Consider the following 13,590-nt stretch of genomic DNA (forward strand, 5'->3'; position numbering starts at 1 on the left):
TATATATATATACACACACACACACACACACACACACACACACACACATATAATACATATATATATTACTCTAAGTTACTTGCCACTGAATAAAATTGGTATTCCAGGGCATGTACCAGTTTTGTCTGTTGACTTGCCATATCTCTTGCCATACTGAAACCAGGCTTCTCACTCTGAGCAACAAGAGCCTTGATTTTATTTCACTTCTTTATCATAGAGATGGCTTTACTTCCATCTTTCCATCCATATCACAGCTGAAATGCTTTTGAAATATGCTTTATGCAACAATATTCACCTTCTTGACTATGAATAAATGTTCTTTCTTTTAAACTTCTAATATATTGGCATTGAAAATGAGAGTGTCAATTTAGAGTGATTAATATCACAATTAATAAAGTGACATTTTCCAGCACACCTCACATTGAATTTAATTGATAAAGTTTGTCATTAATAAATTATTTGCATATTTGACTTATATTACCTTCTTCGTTTCTTATGAGCATATAATTGACCTGTTTTATTTTGTGTGATAGTTTACTTCAAGGGATAGAATGAAAGGGCTTTCACCTGTGTGCTTCAAGTGTAGACAGTTATCAGCTGTGATCACGGCCTGACACTGACTTGCCAACAGAACCTTTATAAAGTACATGTAAATATTATTTCCTATCCCAATGATTCTATGTGTTTTAATGAAATAATAAAGTCCGTTCTGTTCTCATGTGCCAAGATAGGTGGTTATTTTCAGCTCTGATAATCTAATGAATGAGATGGCAATGGCCTCTTGCCAAATGGAGGCTAAATAAAAAAAGATGGAGTGAGTTTATTTCTTCTATCTTGTAATAAAATTAATACATTCTCCACCTGTGTTCATTTTACTAAAGAAAGAAATGACAAGAGTTTGGACTGTGAATTCTATTGTTAATTCTGTTCTTTCTTTTAGCTACACTGTGCTCATTTGGAAAATGAAATGGATTACTTCCTTCACAGAGGATTTTCTTTCTTAATAAGAATCTATGTGTACTATATTGGGTAATAAAAATGAGCTTTAGGTACAGCTCAATACTAATAACTTTTTTTCTTACTTGGTATCTCTACCTACCTCTATAAATCTACTGAGAGGTTTAGAAAACAAAAGACGTCAAGGGAGGAAAGAGGATATTAATCAGCACTCTTGTATCTGCCTACCTTCTTAACTAAAAGAATATCTTCTTTTGAAAAGGCTATGATTTAGGTAAGATCATGTACACTATAGGAAGGAAGGAAGAACACAAGGGAGGAAGAGGAACAGGTGGAGAAGAGAAAGTATCGGTGGTAAGGGCACTGGGGAAAGAAAGAGGGGAAGGCATTCTTCATTGTGATTTGATTCTGTTTCTGTGACAATCTCCATCTGATTTGTAAGCAGAAATTACCTTTCCTATTGCTGAGAACATTCAGAGTAGAGAATACTGATAGCGAAGTCCTCAAAGGGAAAAGGTTCACAGTCTTTATGCAGAGTGAAACACTCCACTGACAAGAGATTTTTGGATATATCAGATATAGCTTTCACACAGACCCATTAATTCTAAGTCTGTTGGCTAGGCACCTTTATTTTGGTGAATCAGTTGGTAACTTAGTCTTAGTTCCCTCCGACAGAGATTTGGGTGCAAGGCTTCTCTTGTAGGGAATTTATTTGGAAGTTAATCCCAAGAATCATTGATAGGGGTCTGGGGAATGAGACAAAGAAAAGAAGGGAAGCAGTAAAAGACATGATATTAACCAAGTTAGCCCTCCTGGTAACTAGAGCTGAATCTTGGCGGGTTATCTGGCAGTCAGCATGAGAGCCCTTTCCCACCTAAGGGCAAAAGATATGTATATATCAACTACCATTAGTTATTATTCGATGGTAGCTTGGTAGGGGAAATGGGTGCTAATTTCTGGCACCTCTGGCCTGCCCTGCTGTGCTGGAGCTCAGCAATCTCTAAAGAAAACCAGCAGCAGAGAAATGGAGTTGCTAGAGTCTGGAAGTCAGATTGATGTGTTCCACGTGCTAAGGCTTAATGTCAGTCTCTGACTATTGATCTTGCCTTTCATTGCACTCTATAGCTATGTATCTTCCTTTTGTTACCAATCAGCATCCCAACCCATCTTAAAAATAAATGTTTGGTCTTGCCTTGTATCTCATTCTATTGCTGTTAATATGATAGCACATAACCCACTACCTGAAGGATAATATTTGAAGTTTTCATTGATTTGACAATCAACAGAACACCAGATCTTGAGTCAGATGATATAGGCTACAGTCCTGGCTATTCAGTTTACTATCTTAGTAGCCAGCCCACTTTCAGCCTCCAGTTTCTTTGTCTTCATATGAAATAGGGATAATGTCATTTGTCCGGCTGATCTCCCAGGGTACTATAAGGACTTAATGAGATAATAGAAAGTGTGATCTACCAAATATCAGTCTTCTTATCCTATATTCTAAAATGTGAGCTTAATGAGGGAAATGCTTGTGTTTTGTTTATTGCCTGGTACCTAGAGATTCTCTGCCACAACTTAGGTACAGATAACACAGATGTAAGGAATATGTCTCATAAAAGAAGGTAAACAAAAAGAATAGTCTTGAGCTCAAATATTAGTTGAGCTACTTGCTGGCTGCTTAATTTCAGGCAAAGTTTTAATCTAAGAGACTTTTTCTGAAAGACACTCATTAGTTAAATGTTTCACAAGGTGCCTTAAGAATTAAGATTGGCCCTAATGATATATTCTTCTTCAACAACATTTGCAGTCTCACTCTTAGGGTGAGCATTCCCTATATCTAGAGTTGAAAAAAATAATTTGTTAAACTACTCATTCAAATTCTAATAGTCAGTTTCCCGTTTTTCCATTGAATGGAGTTATAATCATTCTATTATGTTGATAATCTGCTTTGAATTAATAGAAAATAACTCACTATAAAATTTTGTGTTTGATTCCTCTGTTCACATTTTTGGAGGACAGTTTTGAATGATTAAAATTTATTATATTAGGCATACCTGTGGCTACTTTTGAAATATTCTCAAATTAATATATGTTAAGCACCTCACCTAATACCTTTCATATAGTGGGAACTTAATGATAACAATGACAGTAGTTGTAATAACTTTACTTATTGAGCTCCTACTAGGTGACCATCCCTATCTGAGCATTTAATATTCATTTCGCACAAGTCATACAAGATAACTACTATCGTTCTTATTTTAGAGATGAGGAAATTCAGACATGAAGATGTTAGTTACGTTAGCCAAAGTCACAGTTCTTGCCTACTGAAGGATGCAGATTTGAACTGGTTTTTTTTTTGATCCCAAGGTTTATGCTTAATCCATCACTGTCTATCAGTTGGTTCCTCCTCTTCAGATAACATAAATCCTCATTTACAAGTCATTTAACCTTATGTCATTCATATGAGGCTGGAATTGTTATTATCTCCACTCTACAAATGAGGAAATCACAGCCCAGGGAGGTTACATGACAAAGAGCTAGAGAATAGCACAGACAGGACCCAAAGTCAGTTTTTCTTCAAAACATATTGAGTATTGAGCATGACTTTCTCTCAAAAAGAGTAGTCCACATTCCCTCATACGTGTTATCAACTGAATCCTAACTAAAAGAGAAAGCATTTTAATTGACTAAAGATGTTGATAGCTGAGGTATTATTTTATAGACATAATTTTGGATTCAAAATAAGTAAGGTCTCCTTATTAAACATCCCTTAGACCTCCAATACAGTGTAGTTCACCTGCCTGTAGTAGGTACTCAATAAATGTATAAATGAATCAGCTATTTATTAATATATTCAAAAAATAATTATTGAGTACCTTCATATGCCAGGGAATTGACTGGCATCAATTAAGAACATATCAGCACAGAAGAAAGGCTCTTTTCTGTCTGGCTGCGGCCATCCGGACATCCTTACAACTATGTCCAGGCGCTACAGAGGAAGCAACAAACTGATGCCATGCGCTTTCTTCTCAGGATGAGCCGCCGGCAGTACCGACAGCTCTCTGCGCTCCAGAGCGCCCCCTGCCCCACTCGGCCGGATAAAGCACTCAGGCTGGGATACAAGCCCAAGAAAGGTTATGCCATATATCGGTTCGTGCGTACCGTGGTGGCTACAAACGCCCACTTCCTAAGGGTGTGACCTATGACAAGCCTGTCCATCGGTGTTAAACAGCTGAAGTCTGCTCCAAGCCTTCACTCTGTTGCTGAGGAGCAAGCTGAACGCCACTGTGGAGCTCTGAGAGTCCTGAATTCTTACCCGATTGGTGAAGATTCCACATACAAATTCTTTGAAGTCATCCTCATTGCTCCATTCCATAAAGCTATTAGACGGAATCCTGACACCCAGTGGGATCACCAAACCAGTCCATGAGTACAGGGAGATGCGAGGGCTGACATCTGCAGGCTGCAAGAGCCGTGACTTCAGAAAGGGCCACAAGTTCCACCACATTATTGGTGGTTTTCTCCGTGCAGCTTGAAGAAGGCACAATACTCTCTAGCTCCACAGTTACCGCTAGTAGAAGTAATGTTTGTAAAATTCTTACCTAATAAACAATTTATGATCAAAAAAAGAGAGAACATACCATCAATAGAAAAGACATGATTTCTAATTCTGGAAGGTCCCAAGTGTAGTGACTGATATAGACATTCACACATGCACACACATGAATAAATACATAATTACAAATTGTGATAGGAAAGATAAATGGAAAAAAAAAACAGGCAAAATGCGACAAGAGAGAGTAATAAGGACTTTATTTGGGGAAGGCATTTCTGAGGAAAAAATAACTCATAAAAAGAACAGACGATTCCCAACTGCCTCAACTCCCATCCCATAGGCAAAAATTCAGGCACTGGATTTTTGAATACGAGATAATACTATCTATTTAAATAGAAGGTCTTATTTTAATGAGTTAAAACGATCTATGCAAAGAATCATGAGAGAAATTTTTAATGAGATGCAAATATCTTATATCTTGATCAGTGTGGTAGTTATTTGAATCTGTAAATGTGTCACAGTTCATTGATTTCTACAGTTCAATTGTGTGAATTGTATTATACATAATTTATAATATAAAGTCAATTTGAAAATAAAACTAGATTTAAGTTAATGGGTCAATAAGCAAGCAAACTAAAGATGAATTAGAATTATTCCGACAATTACCTACAACAAAGTTTCAGTGGTTTTGTATGTATGATAGTCATATATTGTTGGATTGGTGCCTGCATATAGATCACTTTTCCATCTGTAACAATAGTTTTATTCTGACTTGTCAAGTATATCAGACATTTTTTAAACTAATGCTGCTAAGATAGAAGAGTAAAGGAGATAAAAGCTTTTTCAATGATGTGCTAGGCTGGATTTTTTTTTATATATAGATATATACTTCAGCTACATTTGGAAGATTTTTATAGCACAAGTGAATAATAACAAGAGCATCATGATAATGACTTTTGTTTATAAAATTCTTAGCTCTGAAGAAATCAAATTCCTTTGCATTCATGTCTTCATTAAAGTGTTTCTACCTGAGAGAAGTTTAAACATGTATTATCCCCATTTTACTGGGAGAAAATGAGCATGAGAAAGTTTAGGAGATGGAAGACTTATGTATATATCAAGATCTACTGGGGCTGTGATCATAAACTTCATAGTAAAGTCTTTTTTTATGTGGCATTCAAAAGAAACCTTTTTATATTCTGCATGTATATGACAATACTTTAATAGCAGGAGAGCAATGGAAACTGTTCGTAAACAAGAAGTCTGGAATATATCGGCTATGTCATTTCTTTTTTCCATACTTGATAGATTGATACATAAAGTGATGTAACTATATAATTATTAAATAATACAAAATTTCAGAGAAAACACCCATTATGCATGAATGTAAACTAAGATTTCACAGTAAAAAGTTCTTTCATTGTTATTCACCAAACAATTTGATACCTGTTTGTGCTGAAAGAAATTTTTTAATTCTGTAGTCACCTGCTGGATTTGAACAATGGGGAGGCTACTTGCTCACAGTATATGGCAGCATTGTACAGTGTAAGGCAGAGACTGTGGAAGCAGTGACCTGAGGTAGAATACAGCTCAGACATTTACTAGATAGGTATTCTAGGGCCATTATGAAGAGTTGTACAGATTAGATTAATGAATGCAAAGCACTAACATATTGTCCAACAGATAGTAGACACTCAAAAAAATTTGTTACCTATTATTAGTAAACTAGCTCATGAAACTATAAAAATTGTGTTTGATTCTAGTAAAAATAGAAAACAGATTGCTCAGTTACAAGAAGCAAATTTTTCCAAACCATGATAATTGTTTCCATGTGATTTATCAAATACTCAAGGTGATTTAGCAATATTTCCAGTCCTGACACAGGGAGAGAGAAAGGAGAGTATGAAATGTGGAACATACTGCCAGGGATAGATTAAGACTATTTCATCCAAGTTTAGAAATGTATGGTGCCCTCCATGTTATTGAAAATAAAACTATCATTCAACTGCACAATAAAATCTTACATTTCTGTTAAATTTAAAATAATTTCTAGATTTTCCTGTTGCAAAGTTCTGGATGCATTTATCACAATGAGTTTTTTGGTTTTTTTTTTTCTTTTTTCTTTTCGTCAAGGAAGCTGAGATGCTTAGTTCGCTTGTTCTAGGAAAATGACTAGGCTCTCTGTGGGGCGATGCATGACTGAGTGGGGACAACTGTGGAATCTTCTAAGACAGGGGTCCCTATCCCCTGGGCCGTGGACTGGTACTGGTCCCTGGCCTGTAAGGAACCAGGCCACACAGTAGGAGGTGAGCAATGGGCCAGCAAGTGAAGTTTTCTCTATATTTGCAACCACTCCCCAGTGCTACCATCACTGCATCAGCTCTACCTCAGATCATCAGGCATTAGATTCTCATAGGAGCATGGACACTGGTGCCAGAAAGGTTGGGGACTGCTGCTTCAGGAGATAGGACAAAAATTTGGGATGCTGATGTCTAGAGGTCCAGGATAAATGGGTGAGTAGCCTTTGTGCCATGGCTGTCATTTCCAGGAATCGGAGAACCTAAAGGGTTGCACCTTCGTTTTAAAGTAAATCACTAATAAACCATCTATACTCCAAGAAATAGCAAGAATAATGGCCTTCCTTGAACCGTGAACTGAGTGGAGAAAAAAAAAAATCCCTAAGAATTTTAATAACCATAAGCAGGCCCTCATGTATGGTTTGCATCCTGAATTCATTCTACTTGGGGGATCCAAAGAAACTCTCAAGCCAACTGTTTAAAGTTGCTGCAGCTTGATAAAGCTTTTAAATGAATGGCTGGAGAAAATCCAAATTATATTTGGGTGAATCCACATTTGGCTCAGGCATCAAAGAATTCCCTCAGAGAAAGCCTCCAGGAATATGAGTGTGGAGTCAAAAATCACAAAATACACAAGAAAATACCTTGAACAGGCATGTCACAGTTGAGAATCATGAATCTTTAACCTCATTAGTTACCAGAGATACACATTAAAATCAAGAGTAAGTTGTAAGAGTGGCAAAAATTTAAAGTCTTATGTTATCAAGGTTTGGCAAACAGATGGAACAAACAGAATTTTTAAAAGTCCATGGTTCAAATAAACAAATTTGGAGAACAATCTGGCATATCATAGTAAAGATGAACATATGCATACCTACTGCTCAGCAATTTTACTCCTAGCTATAAACCTAAGAGAAACTATAACTTACGTGTCCTACAACTCCTGAGCCAGAAGACACATGCATAAATGTTAACAGCAATGTTTCTAATAGAGCAAAATGCTTGGGAAATCCCAAATGCCCATCAATGGTGGAATAGAGGGGGGAAATGTGGTATATTCACATAATGTAGTACTTATACAGCAATAACAGATAATAAACTATAGCTGCATGAAATAACATGAATCTATCTTAGGGACATAAACTGAGGGAAAAAAGCAATTCTAGTTACATAAACTTTAAAACATATGTAAAATAGGATATTATGTTTTGGGATATTAACCAGTGTGATAAATCTATAAAAAGCAGTGAGGGGATGAAAAAACACTAAATTTGGTGAATGCAATTTCCTTTGGGGCAGAAGAGGTAGTAGCTGGTATCAATGATGGACCTGTGGGGGCCATAAAATAATGGGCATGTTCTACTGCTTAAACTGAGTGGTAGGTACATAATGCTCATTATATTATAATTCTTTATCCCTAACACAATGTTGATAAATATTCTTACTGTATATTCAAGATTGAATTAACAAAGCAATTTATGAATTCTAGACTCAAAACTTTCCCTATAACTTTCTCATTCTGATACAAAATACAAAAACTTTGTTTCCCTTTATATTTGTTGAAATAAAATTTTTTTGTTAATGATTTTTTTTCGTATTTTCATGGTCATAAATTATTTTAAGAAACCTCTATCTTTCAAAATTAGTTGAAGACCTTGCCATCTCTTAATTAAAATGGCATTGACCAATAAAGATTCCTTTAGCTTTAGAATTATCCATCGGGTCATATACTTCTTTTCCTTCATAAGTATTCAAAATATGTTTTTCAATTGCTATAAGTAGAAAGAGGATAAGTGGAATTTCAGGAAAATATGAAGCAGAGGAAAATGAAGTAAACAAATGCATACACACACAAATCATTCTTTCTCAGATAATTAGTGCTTTTTAGTAGCAAACGAAGGTGCTAACGAGAAAACTGACCTCTATCACGTGAATATCAACACCACTGAGCACAGCCAGTTTCAGCAGTATGAACTGGGGCAGTCCTTGATCCCTATGAGAACATTGTGTATCCTTTCTCTTTAAAAGAGAGCTACAATGTATCTAATAAAATCTTTGCTAACAAGATCCTCAAGCAGGCAGAGGGATATAAGTCAGCCATGTGTTATGTGTAAGGTTTCCAATAGTAAAGTCTTAGGTGGAAGAACAGACATTTCATGTTTGTTGATATTTCTCTCCCAGTCAATTACCTGCTGCTATTTTGTTTGAGTTCCCAGAAGGCCTAGCACTGTAGTATATTATTAATGATGTGTTCTAAGAAGATATATATCAAATTACATTATTTCATTAAAAATAAAGTTCATACAGTTATGAAGGATATGCAGATTTCCCTAATAAATCCAAACTGTCATTTCTCTTTTCTCCCTGAGTCCATTTTCTTTTGACTTCTCTGAATCTGTGCCTAAGGCTTGTTGCAGTTATCCAGAAAAATATGCTAATGAAATACATACATATATATTTGTCTATGATCACATCCTGTTTTTTTATGAAAAGAAACATAATTCATAGAGGATTTAGTACATTTGAGACTTCCAGGGCAAGACTGTATTTTGAATATTTATCTTTTGTTCGCTTTATTTCCTTTTGCTTCATAATTTTCCCTAAGCTGCACATAGCTTATTCCCAGCCACAAAGCCTAATTTTATTTGTCTATAAAGAGGAAAACAGCGTTATGAAGCATAATAGTATTTGTGCCTTCTCTATGTTTTTCTATTCAGAGTAGAGGCATGAAGCTGAATACAGTACCTCTCTCCACAAGCCCTCAATTGTGTGCTCTTCTTATACCAAACTAACCACTGTATGAATTTACTTCTGTATAACTTTTAACAGCTATGAGAAAACAATCTAGTCTAGATAAGTCAAGTTATTATTTTTTTTAACACCTACAGCACCTAGTATTCCTAGGTGGTTTCCCAACCAAGTACTAACCAGGCCCAACCCTGCTTAGCCTTCGAGATCAGATGGGATCGGGCACATTCAGAGTGGCATGGCCATAAACAAGTCAAATGAATTTTAAATTACTTCAGGTGAGGTTATTATAATCTAGCATAAACTTGGGACTAGGAGTAGCAAATCAGGTGAAGCAAATGGTGTAAGCATAGAGATTCTGAGCACTGAGTCTTCAAGAGAATACAAGGGAGGTAATGATTCCTTTAAAATTGGCCTTAAAACACATTCTTGTGTGTGTTAGTACATGACACTAGACAGCAGCCTTCAAGAATGTGTAGATATGCCTCTCTTGTTCACTCCTACAGTGCAGTGCCTATTTTAGTGTGTCACATAGTAGGCATTTAATGAATGTTAATTTACTAAAATAAAAAAAAAATGAATGGTTTTAATCCTGCCCTCAAGCTTTGTAACCTTATAAAGTATTGATCCTTTATCCTTATGAAGGTAATCGATCACATAAACATGGTATTCTTTATCATAAAAAGCCTCTAAAACTTTGCCAAAGACCCACACTGGAAACAATTTGGATAAAGTATTTTGATAAGAAAATAGATAAATCTTAGGAGATGTTGCAAGAAATAAACAGTGTTTTAAAAGTTATTGTATTCTTTGTTAAAAACTATTAAGAATTGCTAAGAGAAAAAAAAAAAAACATCTAAACTAATACAAAATTGAAAGTCAAGAATTGTAATACCATAATACCAAAATTTAAAAAGTCTAGAATGATAATACCAGGAGATGTGTTTGAGGAGTAGAATTCAATGGATGTGATATGTGTTGTCATGTGTTTTGGTCTGGAATAGGGATCATTTATTAAGATGTGCCTTAGCCTGAGTGATGTAAGACTAGAGGTTAACCAATGAGTTTCAGTACTCCCTTGACACTGTCTGCAAAAATTATATATATATATATATATTTTCTTAAGAGAGGATCAAACTTTTTCTCAAATTCTTAAAAGAATCTGTGACCCAGACATAATCACTAACTTCACAAACTACTACTGTGATTCAACTCCTTTTGATCTGATTCCATTGCTCACCAAGGAATTTTCTGATTCTTAATTTACTGATAAAATAAATTGCTAATTTGCCAGGTCCCTTTACTAAAGGAAGACAGTGTTCCAGATAGGAGATTTAAGAGGTATGGTTACTGGAAATACAGACCTCACTTAAAATGAGTAAATTAACATATTTTAGTTTTAAAAAAATAATGGGAAAAACTTAAAGAAGATTTTTGTTTTTAAAAGTATTAGAAAGACGATCAAATTGAAATAAATTAAAATGTAAAACAGGGGAGGTAGATAAGGGTAAAGGGGGTTAAATATATGGTGACGAAAGGAAATTTGACTTTGGGTAGTGAGCATACAATATAATATACATATGACATATTATCGAATTATACATTTGAAACCTATATAATTTTATTAACCAATGTCACTCTAATAAGTTTAATTTAAAAAGTTAAGAAATAAAAATAATTAATTAATTAAAAAATAAATAAAATATAGAAGAGACCCAAATATATCAATAACTACAATAAAATGCTAAATGGAAAAAAAGAGTTCCAGTGATTAAATACAACATGATTACTTTTTTATTACTTAAAAATATTATACAGACACATGCATATGTATACCTCTGTATATGAATGCTCATAGATGCAATCAGACTATATAAAATGGAAAGGAAAAGAAATGATAAATGTAGACTTCGGAATGCTGGCTGCCTGAAGAGATGGGTTCATATGTTTAGGGTTGAGAAGGAGCACACTGTCAATTTCCTGGTTTTTGTTTTAATAGTGGGTTTGCTTATTACATTATTAAAAATTACTAATTATCTAAACACAACTTTCAGGTTATTTAACAATAGTTTACAGTAGATACCAGTAGTATAGTACTCATGATCACTAATTTAATATTTGTAAATTTTCACATGTTACATTGTATAATATTTTATTGTAGTGAATTTGAAAATATATTAAAGAGCTTTCATAGTTTTAATCCTGCCCTCAAGCTTTGTATCCTTATAACATTAGCATAAGAGCATAAGGTTTTGACTCCAATTTTTTTTTTTCATAAGAATCCTAGGCAAACCTAAAGACTGCAGGTGAGCTGGAAGAAAATGCTTATATAAAACAGATATATTTTCCAATTCAGAGCTTCCTTATATTAAACTCCCTGTTTAATATTTTCTGGTTGACTTATTCTCTCTCTAAGCACCTCAGGGAATATCTGAAATATTGTACAGATGATCTTACAAAGAATTGCATTACTGTCATTAGCATAAATCAACATACAACATTAATTTAGTGGTTGGAGCTTGGAGGTGACAAATCTCTCTTTTTTTTTCCATTCATCCTCCAATTCTTATCTGTGTTAATAGCTTCATGCACTGGGAGATTCTCTATACAGCACGCTTCTTTCCCAGGTGGAAGAGTTTTACTTTCCACTCTCTAAAATCTGCAGGCCTCCCCATTAATCTCTACTGCCTTGAACATTTTGCTTTTGGAGGAGAACTTATTCCAATAAACCCTCAGACTTTCTTTCTTAAGCCTTTTCATACTGTATAGCCATTCATGGGAAATTAAGGTAGGAAGGAGAAAACATTTCAGGTGGAGAAGGGGTTATATATAAAGACAAGAGGCAGAGCAGAAATCTAGGATCTTGTACAGAAGAAAAGACTATATATCTATTTAGAAATGAAAAGGTGTATGCTGCCTGCAAGGTGGGCAGAGGCCACCTCACGAAGGGCTTCAAATGCATGCTAGTGATAATCTTCATTTTATAGGTAATGAAGGATTAACCAGGAAACTTGAGTCTGGATTAGTCTTGAGGACAATCAACTTTAAAGCAGAGTAGAAGACCCCACCTAAACAACTTCCACTTTTTACTATAGGTCCCTTTACTAAAGGAATCTTTTGTTCTTTTTGTTGTAATTATCATATATGTCATAAGTCTCCACAAATCTTGTTTGAAAAAAAGGTATGAAAAAATCATGATAGCATTTATTTGGTGATTCCAATGTATCAAGTGTTTTAAACTGCAGTTTCTCATTTAATCCTCACAATAGTCCAGTGAGGTAGATACTCTTTATTGCTATCCCCATTTTACAGATCATAGAAATATGACACAGATTTCAAGTCATTTGTCAAAGATCACACAACAAGTTGAAGAGCCATGTCGAGGCTGTCTATAAAGAGAGCAAGTAACTACGATACTTTAGTGCTTTCCATTGAAATGTACAGGATGGCCTGTAGAGTTTAATTGTAACATTACTGTATAAAGGTTTTAGGTACTAAAGAACTGCATATTGCATGTGAATGAAACCCATGAGAATCAAGACTTTGCTCTAAATTTTGCTGATGTACAATATGGGAAATATAAAATGTATTTACTTGGTATTCAGCTAACTCTCCCTATGGATATGATCTGTCTTTAATATAAATGAACACCTATTAATTGTCCATAATGTGTTGTAGGTGGTTAGCTAAACTCATTTAATACTTAATATATTGATGTGATTATTTCACAAAGACATGTCTAATGAGTTTTTTTCATGTGCATCTTCCCATGTGAATCATTCCATGTGAGAACCTCTTTATCTAAATACTAGATATGTGAGGTGTTCTAATAATGCTTTCATATTTTGAATGTCACAGATGACAAATGCAACTGGCTGAAGTAGCTTAATAATTGAAAAAATATTAAAGAATAAATGGGACTGATATTAATTTTGTGTTAAATAAATGTCAGGTGCTATCTCTATAGTATTTCACTGATTCTCAAAACAAAACTTGAGGTAGGTATAATTACCTCCAATTTTATATATAAAA

General features: G+C 34.7%; 2 pseudogenes; one reads left to right on the top strand and one right to left on the bottom strand.

The window, feature by feature from the left end:
- LOC102884165 overlaps nt 1-4,532 on the top strand; it is a 20,089-nt pseudogene extending 15,557 nt beyond the window's left edge.
- A 5,157-nt stretch (nt 4,533-9,689) lies between these two features.
- Nucleotides 9,690-9,808, bottom strand: LOC112481358 (annotated as a pseudogene).
- Between the last annotated feature and the right edge of the window lie 3,782 nt (nt 9,809-13,590).

This window comes from Pteropus alecto, unplaced genomic scaffold, assembly GCF_000325575.1.
Source record: "Pteropus alecto unplaced genomic scaffold, ASM32557v1 scaffold14, whole genome shotgun sequence".
Taxonomy (NCBI): domain Eukaryota; kingdom Metazoa; phylum Chordata; class Mammalia; order Chiroptera; family Pteropodidae; genus Pteropus; species Pteropus alecto.